This window comes from Citrus clementina, unplaced genomic scaffold (assembly GCF_000493195.1).
Source record: "Citrus clementina cultivar Clemenules unplaced genomic scaffold, Citrus_clementina_v1.0 scaffold_3, whole genome shotgun sequence".
Lineage (NCBI taxonomy): Eukaryota > Viridiplantae > Streptophyta > Magnoliopsida > Sapindales > Rutaceae > Citrus > Citrus x clementina.
The window spans coordinates 36,018,274-36,029,342 of NW_006262339.1; the positions used below are offsets into that span (position 1 = coordinate 36,018,274).

Genomic DNA, 11,069 nt, shown 5'->3' on the forward strand with positions numbered 1-11,069 from the left:
ATGTATTGATGGCCAAAAGAAGGGGGAAAGGGACCCATGAAGTCGATACCCCATACATAAAAAATCTCAACCACTAAAATTGGATTTAGTAGCAGTAGGTATAGAACACCCTACAATAGGAAAAAGTATTCATGACTCTCATAATTAGAAAGTGTTTTTGCATTTATTTCATTTTATTTTGACCTTAAGTGTATCAATGATCAATTAAGAGTCGCAAATAAGTGTAAACAATTGTGAAGATTATAAAGGGTACAAATCTCTCCCATGTATTTACTTGTGTGTTGATCTCATCTAGGATTTGGAATTTTATTGAAGTTTAGGAAAGCTATTAAACCATATAGTTTAATAGTATAATGTCTCATACGTTTCCCAAATATTTTATTATTAAAACATATAACTGAATAATTTTCTCAAATTTTAACGAAGTCCAGGATCTTATATTGGAACATTTTTTAATATATATAGTTCTTATCGAGTTCAGGCGCCCTCATTTTTTTATCTTTCATGTGGATATGCTGTTAAACCCTGAAATTTAATAGAATCAGTGTAGATATACTATTAAACTAGACGGATTAACAGCATATTCGCATTAAAAAAAAAAGGAGAGCACATTCGCTTGAGAATGATTATATACATATCTCTAACATGTAAACCTAGGGACCCAATTGTAATGATAATGATGGTAATAATAATACTAACAAATTTCTCGTAAGAATATATGTCACACTAATTTTTTTTCTTCAAAAAAATCATGTCCAGAAAGTAAAAATTGAATCAAACAGAACACTAATGGCCCTATGTTAAAGATCAAACGCCAGAGTACGAGCAGCTGCTTCATATATACATAGCTAAAGTCTTTTAGTGATGCTTCTTTCAAACTAAATCGGAAGCACCCGAATTTCAGGATTAGTCGATGCCCAATACTGATAGCAGTTCAAGCAAGTTATATGCCTTCTCAATGGTATAAAGGACATACGTTTATGTCCACATCGACTGCATTTGCAAATGCCATAAACTATATTTTTCAGTGATACAAGTCTAGAAAATATTCGACCATTAGTTTCAGCTCTCCCCTTTCTTGAATTTTCATACCAGAGTTGCATTTTATCACTAGCCATTTCTTTTGCGGTCATGTTGACAATTGTCTCTGGCTTAACGTCTCCAAGCAAAACTTTCTTTCGGAACTCATGATTTTTTGGATCATTGAAGTTAAATAGTAAGCGTCTGTACTTGAACTTATAGGTCTCAGAAGACCTGCCCCATTTTTCATACATTGCAGACTCCATCGATATAGCTACTTGAATTGGATCGCAAGCCTTCACTTGATCAATAACGTTTTTGTCATGAGCAGCCTCGATAGAGACCTTGGACAGAGCACCGTAAAGGTTTTTCCTTACAATCTCCCTAATACAATCATTGCATTTAACAACTTTCGATGCTTTGGGAACATTTGTTGAAAAAATAACATGTATATATGCTATTTTGAGGGCACATTTTGAGTGGGTCCCACTTAACAAAAGTGAAAAATCTTGTGAGGTTCGGATTCTACTCCATTGATACTTCAAAAGTATAATCTTATTTTCTCAAAATGGTGCTTGGGTGAATGAGAAATTGTCTCTCAAAGTTCACCCTTGAAGCTGGAAATTTGAAAGGAAATAAGGCTTATCCCACATGGGAAAAAGAAGCCTAGGGATTAGTGTTTATATATAAACACTTAACCATGCATGAGTAAGAATTATAAGGATGGAGGATCTCTCCACACGGGGGGGTGCAAATCCAAGACCGATTTGGTTGAACTCGTGTGCGCCCGCGCGTCTTGCGTACGCGAATGTCAGCCCAAAATCATTCATGCAAGCTTGGTACGTTTTAAATTTCCTTTTGAATTTTTGTTGTAACAGTTTCACGTTTTGAATTCAAACAGCTTCATAACAATAATTTTTTAGCTGTTATACACGTTTATGAATTCAATTTTCAAATCAATTTGGTGGGGGGCGCTGGCGAAGTTCTTCTGCCGGACTCGGAATGGGGCGAGACTTTGCGAGGGGCCTCCGTGTGCCCGCGGGGAGTCGCGGGTACAGCCGCGCCCAAAAATAAACGCTCGAAGGTCGGAGGCTTTTAGTGGTAATATTTAAGTGTGATATGATATGTCTTATTTTTCTGTCTATGTATGTATTTGTTTTGAACAAGCGCGGCTACCCCCCCATCTCGATGCCCCCGGACCGCTGGTCCCGTGGGACGAAACGAAAACGGAATCGGAGGCCCCGATCATGAGTTACGGCCTCTTTGAATTCAAACAGCTTTATAACAATAATTTTTTAGTTGTTATACCCGTTTATGAATTCAATTTTCAAATCAATTCAGTGAATTGAATTGGCTGTTATAACTATTTAATTGCATATATTGAATTCAAAAATTCAATACAAAGCAGCTGTTACATTCTCACATGAGTATAAAAAGGCACATCCTCTTCTGTTTTTTGGACACACTAAAATCAGCACTAAGAGCACTTGTTATTTTTCTTCCCTCCTTCTTCATCTTTTTTTTCTGATCGAGTTTGCCGATGTTGTGGTTCGCCGGAATTACCTGTCCGTGCTTGACCGGAAATTCGTGCCCGTTGTATTCTGGGAAACAGATACCAGCAAACCTAAAGCACTCCAAGAGGTGGTAAATCTGTTTTAAGGAAATTGTCCTGTGCAGGCCTCGGGTTTATATTTATGTTTCAGTTTCCTTCCTCTTCTGTTCTTCATTTGTTGTTTCCGATTGCTGGTTTACATTGTTTAAATTAGCTACTATTTAAATTGTTATCTCACTGTGTTTGTTTTTCTAACAATCTTAAAACAGAATTTAAACTATCATTGAGATGGCAACTGAAACCATTGACAGTTTCGTATGTCCCTGTTGCTGCACCATCGGTTGTCAAGGAACCAACCTCTGTGGCAATTCCTGTCAATCATGCGGAAAGGCCTAAAAAATTCAATGGCCAGAATTTCAAACGCTGGCAGCAAAAGATGTTCTTTTACCTGACCACGTTGAACCTTGCGAGGTTCTTGACGAAGGATGCTCCTAAACCCAAAGAGGGTGAAACGGATTTTCAAGTTGCAAGTGCAATTGATGCATGGAACCAATCTGATTTTTTATGTAAAAATTATGTAATGAATGGCCTTAGTGATTCCTTGTATAACGTATACATAGGAAAGAAAACCGCCAAGGAGCTATGGGAATCCTTAGAGCGGAAATATAAAACTGAGGATGCGAGTACCAAAAAGTTTGTTGTTGGTCGCTTCCTAGATTATAAAATGGTGGATTCTAAAACTGTAATAAGTCAAGTACAAGAGCTTCAAATTATATTATCTAATATCCTTGCAGAAGGGATGCATTCAAGTGAAACTTTTCAAGTGGCCGCAATTATTGAAAAATTGCCTCCTGCTTGGAAAGATTTCAAGAGCTATTTGAAGCATAAACGCAAGGAGATGAATATTGAAGGGCTGGTTGTTAAGCTCAGAATTGAGGAAGATAACAGAAATGCAGAAAAAAGAGGGGCTATTTCTGTGGCTAAGGCAAATTTTGTTGAACATGGACCTAAAAATAAAAATACAAAATTGGGTTCGAGAGGAGGAATTTCCAAGAAGCAAACAAAGTTTCAAGGAAAATATTTTAATTGTGATAAGATGGGTCACAAGGTTTCGGATTGCAGGTTGCCTAAAAAGAAGCGAGAGACGAATGTCGTGGAAAACATCACTTAACATGTTTCAGACATAAACCTCTCTGCAGTGGTTTCAGAAGTGAATCTGGTTGGCTCTAATCCGAGAGAATGGTGGATTGATACGGGAGCAACCAGACATGTTTGCTCGGACAAAGGGATGTTCACTTCATTTGAAGCAGTGAGCAATGGAGAGAAGCTATTCGTGGGGAATTCTGCTATGTCTGAGATTGAGGGTCAAGGGAAGGTGATTTTGAAGATGACTTCTGGGAAAGAGCTGACTGTAAACGATGTGCTTTATGTGCCAGAAATTTGGAAGAACTTGGTGTCTGGATCGCTGCTGAACAAACATGGTTTCCGAATGGTGTTTGAGTCATATAGGGTAGTTTTGTCAAAAAAGTGGGATGTATGTGGGAAAGGGTTATGTTAATGATGGGTTATTTAAGCTCAATGTAATGACTCTGAAACCAACAATTAATAATAAAGCTAGTTCTTTTGCTTATTTTCTTGAGTCTTCTAATCTTTGGCATGGTAGATTAGGACATGTTAATTTTAATTCTTTACGTAAATTAATTAACATGAAGCATATTCCCAATTTCCAAATTGATTTGGAACATAAGTGTGAAACTTGTGTTGAGACAAAACTAACTAGGTCATCTTTCCAAATAATTAAAAGAAATACCGAACCACTTGATTTAATACATAGTGATATTTGTGATTTTAAATCCATTCAAACAAGAGGTGGTAATAAATATTTTATTACCTTTATAGATGATTGCACAAAATATTGCTATGTATATTTATTGAAAAGTAAAGATGAAGCTTTGGAAAAGTTTATTCTCTACAAAAATGAAGTTGAGAATCAACTTAATAGAAAAATCAAAGAATTAAGGAGTGACTGTGGTGGTGAGTATGGTGTTCCGTTTATGTCACTATGTGAACAAAGTGGAATCATACATCAAGTCACGGCTCCATATTCACCTCAATCTAATGGGATTGCAGAAAGAAAGAATTGAATTTTAAAGGAAATGTTGAATGCAATGTTGTTAAGTTCTGGGTTACCCCAGAATATGTGGGGAGAAGTTGTTTTGTCAGCTAATTATTTATTAAATAAGATACCTCGAAAGTAAGAAGATAAAACCCCGTATGAGCTATGGAAATGTAGAGCACCTTCATATAAATTCTTACGAGTGTGGGGGTGTCTTGCTAAAGTAGTGGTGCCTTCAAATAAAAAAGTAAAAATAGGACAAAAAACTGTTGACTGCATTTTCATTGGTTATGCAAAAAACAGTAGTGCTTATCGATTTCTAGTGCATGAGTCTAAAGTTCCAGATGTCCACAAAAATACGATAATAGAATCAAGAAATGCATCGTTTTTCGAACATGTGTTTCCTTGCAATTCTAGAGTGGAATCGAGAGAATTGCGACAATTTCATGAAACAACAATTGAAAATGAAGAAAATGATAAAGCACCAGAAGAAGAAGAAGAACAAGAACAAGAACAAGAAATTGAGGTCAGACGTAGCAAAAGAGCTAGAATAGAAAAGTTTTTTGGTCCAGACTTTCTGACGTATTTGCTAGAAAGTGAACCTCAAAGCTTCAAAGAGGCTGTAACTTCAGCTGAAGTCGCTTTATGGAAAGAAGCCATTAACAGTGAAGTTGAATCCATTTTACAAAATCATACTTGGGAGCTAGTAGATCTTCCTTCAGGATGTAAACCTTTGGGGTAGAATTGGATTTTCAAAAGGAAAATAAAAGTCGATGGATCAATCGATAAGTACAAGGCTAGGCTTGTAATTAAAAGTTATAGGCAACGAGAAGGCCTTGATTACTTTGATACTTATTCTCCTGTTACGAGAATAAATTCCATTCGGATGATAATAGCAATTGCAGCTTTGCGCAATCTCAAGATACATCAAATGGATGTAAAGACGGCTTTTCTAAATGGAGATTTAGATGAAGAAATCTACATGGAGCAACTTGAAGGTTTTATAGCTCCAGGACAAGAAAAGAAAGTTTGTAAATTGGTAAAGTCATTATATGGCTTAAAACAAGCACCGAAATAGTGGCATGAGAAATTTGATCATACGATGATAACAAGTGGCTTTAAGATCAACGAGTGTGACAAATGTGTTTATGTCAAAGAAATAGAAAATTGCTATGTCATTTTATGTTTATATGTTGATGACATACTCATTGTTGGGAGTGATGATGACATGATTAAATCTACCAAGAATATGTTGAAGTCTAAGTTTGACATGAAAGACATGGGTCTTGCAGATGTCATTTTGGGAATTAAAATCTCAAGGGTTTCTAATGGACTTATTCTAAGTCAAACTCATTATGTAGATAAAATTCTTGGGAAATTTAATAAAGATGATAATACTATGTCTAAAACTCCATTAGATACTAGTATCCATCTATCGAAAAATAGAGAAGAGGGTATTTCTCAAGTAAAATATGCTAGAGTAATAGGCAGTCTGATGTACTTAACAAATTGTACCAGACCAGATCTAGCCTATACGGTAAGTAAACTTAGTAGATATACGAGTAATCCAGGAACTTATCACTGGAAAGCTATCGTAAGAGTACTTAGGTATCTTCGATACACTCATAATTATGGACTGCACTATACTAGGTATCCAGAAGTATTAGAAGGATTTAGTGATGCTAACTGGATATCTGATGTAAAAGATTCAAAATCTACTAGTGGCTATGTGTTTACACTAGCAGGTGCAGCTGTATCATTGAGATCTTCTAAACAGACAGTAATTGCCAGATCTACAATGGAATCTAAATTCATTGCATTAGATAAATGTGGTGAAGAAGTATAATGGCTACGCAATTTTTACAAGGTATTCCAAAGTGGCCAAAGCCTGTGCCTACAATTTGTATACATTGTAATAGTTAATCAGCTATCGGTAGGGCACAAAGCAATATGTATAATGGTAAGTCTAGACACATACGTCGTAGACATAATACCATTAGACAACTTATTTCTACTGGAGTTATTTCTATTGACTATGTGAGGTCAAAAGATAAAATTGCGGATCCGCTAACCAAAAGGTTAAATAGAGAGCTAGTAGAAAAATCATCGAGGGGAATGGGATTAAAACCCATAGAATGATTAGTCAATAACGAAGGAAAACCCAACCTAGTTGACTGGAGATCCCAAGATCTAGGTTCAATAGGACAACCTATTTGTTAAAGACTAAAGTTGGATCACTGTGGGGGTCATTCTCTTGAGAGGATTACCTAATTGACCATTCCTATGATGAAACAGTGATGCCCATGGGGAATAAGGTTGAGCTATGCTCTTAATGATTCTTATGCGTCGGAAAATTCGAGCGGAGTAATGCGGGCTACTCTTAATTAAGATATCACATATGTGAGAGAGAAGTGGGGCCGCTTCAAAGGGAGCTATTATGGGTTCAGCTCTTAGAAACTCTTGCAGAACTAGGTAGATGTTCAAGACCAAAACGAACATAACCATGAGAACTCAACAGTGTTAGGAGAAATACCTATGTGTAGTATATGATCGTTTACATTAATGGCAGAACAGTTCAAAGACATCATGTCTACTGATTAGCCAGTAAAGTAATTACACTATTACAAGGGAAGGTCCAAAGAATAACACCTACCTATCCTGTGCTAGGTATCGATCCAATAAACTCGATCATTAAGGTCAAAAATGGTTTTGATGTCAAAAATATAGCAGTTTTTTGTTTTACTGCCAATTTTCATTCATGTGGGGGATTGTTGAAAAAATAGCATGTATATATGTTATTTTGAGGGCATATTTTGAGTGGGTCCCACTTAGCGAAAGTGAAAAATCTTGTGAGGTTCGGATTCTACTCCGTTGATACTTCAAAAGTATAATCTTATTTTCTCAAAATGGTGCTTGGGTGAATGAGAAATTGTCTCTCAAAGTTCACCCTTGAAGTTGGAAATTTGAAAGGAAATGAGGCTTATTCCACATGGGGAAAAGAAGCCTAGGGATTAGTGTTTATATATAAACACTTAACCATGCATGAGTAAGAATTATAAGGATAAAGGCTCTCTCCACACGCGCGTGCGCAGGGGGGGTGCAAATCCAAGACCGATTTAGTTGAACTCGTGTGCGCCTGCGTGTCCTACGTATGCGAATGTCAGTCCAAAATCATTCATGCAAGCTTGGTACGTTTTAAATTTCCTTTTGAATTTTTGTTGTAACAGTTTCACGTTTTGAATTCAAACAGCTTCATAACAATAATTTTTTAGCTGTTATACACGTTTATGAATTCAATTTTCAAATCAATTTAGTGAATTGAATTGGCTGTTATAACTATTTAATTGCATATATTGAATTCGAAAATTCAATACAAAGTAGCTGTTACATCCTCACGTGAGTATAAAAAGGCACCTCCTCTTCTGTTTTTTGGACACACTAAAATCAGCACTAAGAGCACTTGTTATTTTTCTTCCCTCCTTCGTCTGTTTTTTCTGATCGAGTTTTCCGTTGTTGTGGTTCGCCGGAATTACCTGTCCGTTCTTGACCGGAAATTCGTGCCCGTTGTATCCTGGGAAACAGATACCAGCAGACCTAAAGCACTCCAAGAGGTGGTAAATCTGTTTTAATGAAATTGTCCTGTGCAGGCCTCGGGTTTATATTTTTGTTTCGGTTTCCTTCCTCTTCTGTTCTTCATTTGTTGTTTCCGATTGCTGGTTTTCATTGTTGTTTAAATTAGCTACTATTTAAATTGTTATCTCACTGTGTTTGTTTTTCTAACAACATTGCCTTGATCTCCGTTAATCACTTCTTCAACTTTTCTTCAACTTTGGCATTCTTGACCACTTTTGCTTTCTTTGTCACAACAATATCATTATCGCCATAATCAACGTCCCAGAACATGTCTTTCTATGACCAAATCAACTCAATAGCAAATAGCTGGATTTTCTCACAGGGATGTTTTAGCATAGGGACGAGATGTCTTGCAACCTGAGATCGATAATATGTTGATATAAAAAAGCAAAAAACAGTTCTGATTTTTCATTAATTACTATGTGTATAATCAAATTCAATCAGTCTGAAAGCAAATGGATACGGATACACGTCACATGTAGCAATCCATATTTTTATATACTTTAATACATATATCTAGGAGTGATTAATACTTTAATAGTACCTGAGTGGAGACAAGAAGTTGATAAGTGATTGAACAATTCTTGAGCTGATCCAAAGCATCAAGGCACTGTGCTTCCTCCGCCCCTCCCTCCTTCCACATTGCTGCCACTGCCGCTCTTTTCGCGGCTTCACACAATTCCATCACTTTTTTCTCCGTCGCTATTTTTTTTCTGTTTCTTTGCATATCCATCGCTATTTAATCCAACAGTTAAAAAAACAAAAACAAATTAAGTCAAGTCGTTCAATACATGAATTTCTTGTAACTAGATAAAAAAAATAAAACTTGATTTTGACCCACTAAAAATTAACTGCAAGACGCATGGATCATACAAATTAAAAAATGGGAAAGTTAATATAAAGTGGCATGCACCAATTCTGAAGCAAAAAATTTGAGTGCCAAAATTTTCAAATTTCAGCATCACCTTAGCAATATGAAGAGGTATATATAAATAGCAATTAACTTGAAACAGAATCGGGATGAAAATAAATAATTTTGAGCCAGAAAATTCGAACAATAGTAAAAAGTTCAGATTCTTCAATTCAGGACATTTATAGCTGAATAAAACCCTAATTTAATAGCTGACGGAAGAATTAAAGTTTATGAAAAAAAAAGAATAAAAGAGATAATTAAGGATGAAGAACAGAAAGAGAGTCAACGTGACATGGATGATCAAATTGAAATTTCACCACCAGGTTTATTTCTACGTGATATCAATGATGCAACACAAGGGCAATCAAAGGAAGTTATTTGATGTAAAATGATTATAGGAATATTCATTGTGTTATTTTATTAAGGTATACTTAGGGTAATTTTTAAAAACCTCCCCTAAGGTTTGGACTTGTTGCAAGTAGGTGGCAAGAATCCGTTTATTTGTAAAAAAAAACCCTTACGTTTTTGCTCCACTTGGTTGCCATTTGGGTAGTTATGGGCATTGTTGACATTTCGCAATAAAACAAATCTTTTGCAACTTTCGTTGCCTTGAGAACAGTAGCTAGATTTCTCAATCTATTTCATCCAACACTTCAAAAATTTCAACTTCTTTGAGCTATTGCATTCTCTGGCAAAGTAGACTTCTTCTAATTTTATCACATTGCTTTCAGAAGCTACCTTACAGAAATAATTCCATGTGAGATCCTAGAACAAATGTATATCCTTTTTTTATTTTTTATTTTAACTTCCCCAATTGCAGCAGACATATTGGATTTGCAAATGTCACTGTCCATTTTCTTCACAAATGGAGACAAGTTATCTCCACCAAATTCATTTTTACGAGTATAGGACTCATCATCTATAATAGATAAGAGAGCCGAAAAAAACTGTGAAAGGGTAGAGGATTCCCATATGCGTATCACCATTGCTATCTAAGAAAGATAACAAAGCCCAGTAACCTTTCCTGTGAAGAAAACACAGCAGAATTTGCCAAATGGGTGATCCCCTCCTCCTGACAGACTCACCCATTTCCTCAGCCAGAATCTCAAGAACTCTAAATACAAAGAAGTTACTGTAATTCTCTTTCTCATCTTTTATAGACTCTCCCAAACACTCACGAACAAGAATGGGATCCATTAACATCCCCTCAAATTTTACAGCTTCCTTACATCTATACACTGTTGTAACACGAAGTTTAATGATTCCATTGCCAAATAGTCCCCAAAATCTATTCTTCCCCATATTGAACAACTTAAGTTTCACAACAGTTGCATTCTAAAGGCTTCCCACTAACATCTAATATCTCAAAACTCAATGTTGCTTCACAATAATTGTTATTACTACCAAACAAATATGAAGAAACCCTGATTATTGGATAAATCAAACCAAAATGAACAAGTGAATCACTAGAGCAAAACCCCCAACCCATATCCCTAATCCCACACTCAAAAAACCCATTTTTATCTCCAAAGTCATTGACACTAGCATCACTACTAGACTTTAATTCCAATCCTAGATCACACTTAACGTTAACCCAACTAAAATGAATGTCCTTACTACAATACGCATCATTTACACTCTCAAACAACGCACTGAACTTACTCTTAAACGATCCCACATTGGTCAAACACTCACACTCACACTCACATCGACATCGAAGAATTCACTCAAAAACTTCATAGACTCGACAATTGGAGAAAATAAAACCACTAAACTCGACTTTATACAAGCAGACCCATCGAGAATCTTACTGTCATTAATCGAATCACAACAAA

The 11,069-nt window shown here is 36.0% G+C and overlaps 1 pseudogene; it reads right to left on the reverse strand.

The window, feature by feature from the left end:
* Positions 1 to 878: 878 nt before the first annotated feature.
* LOC18049693 lies at positions 879 to 10,536 on the reverse strand (annotated as a pseudogene).
* Positions 10,537 to 11,069: the final 533 nt, after the last annotated feature.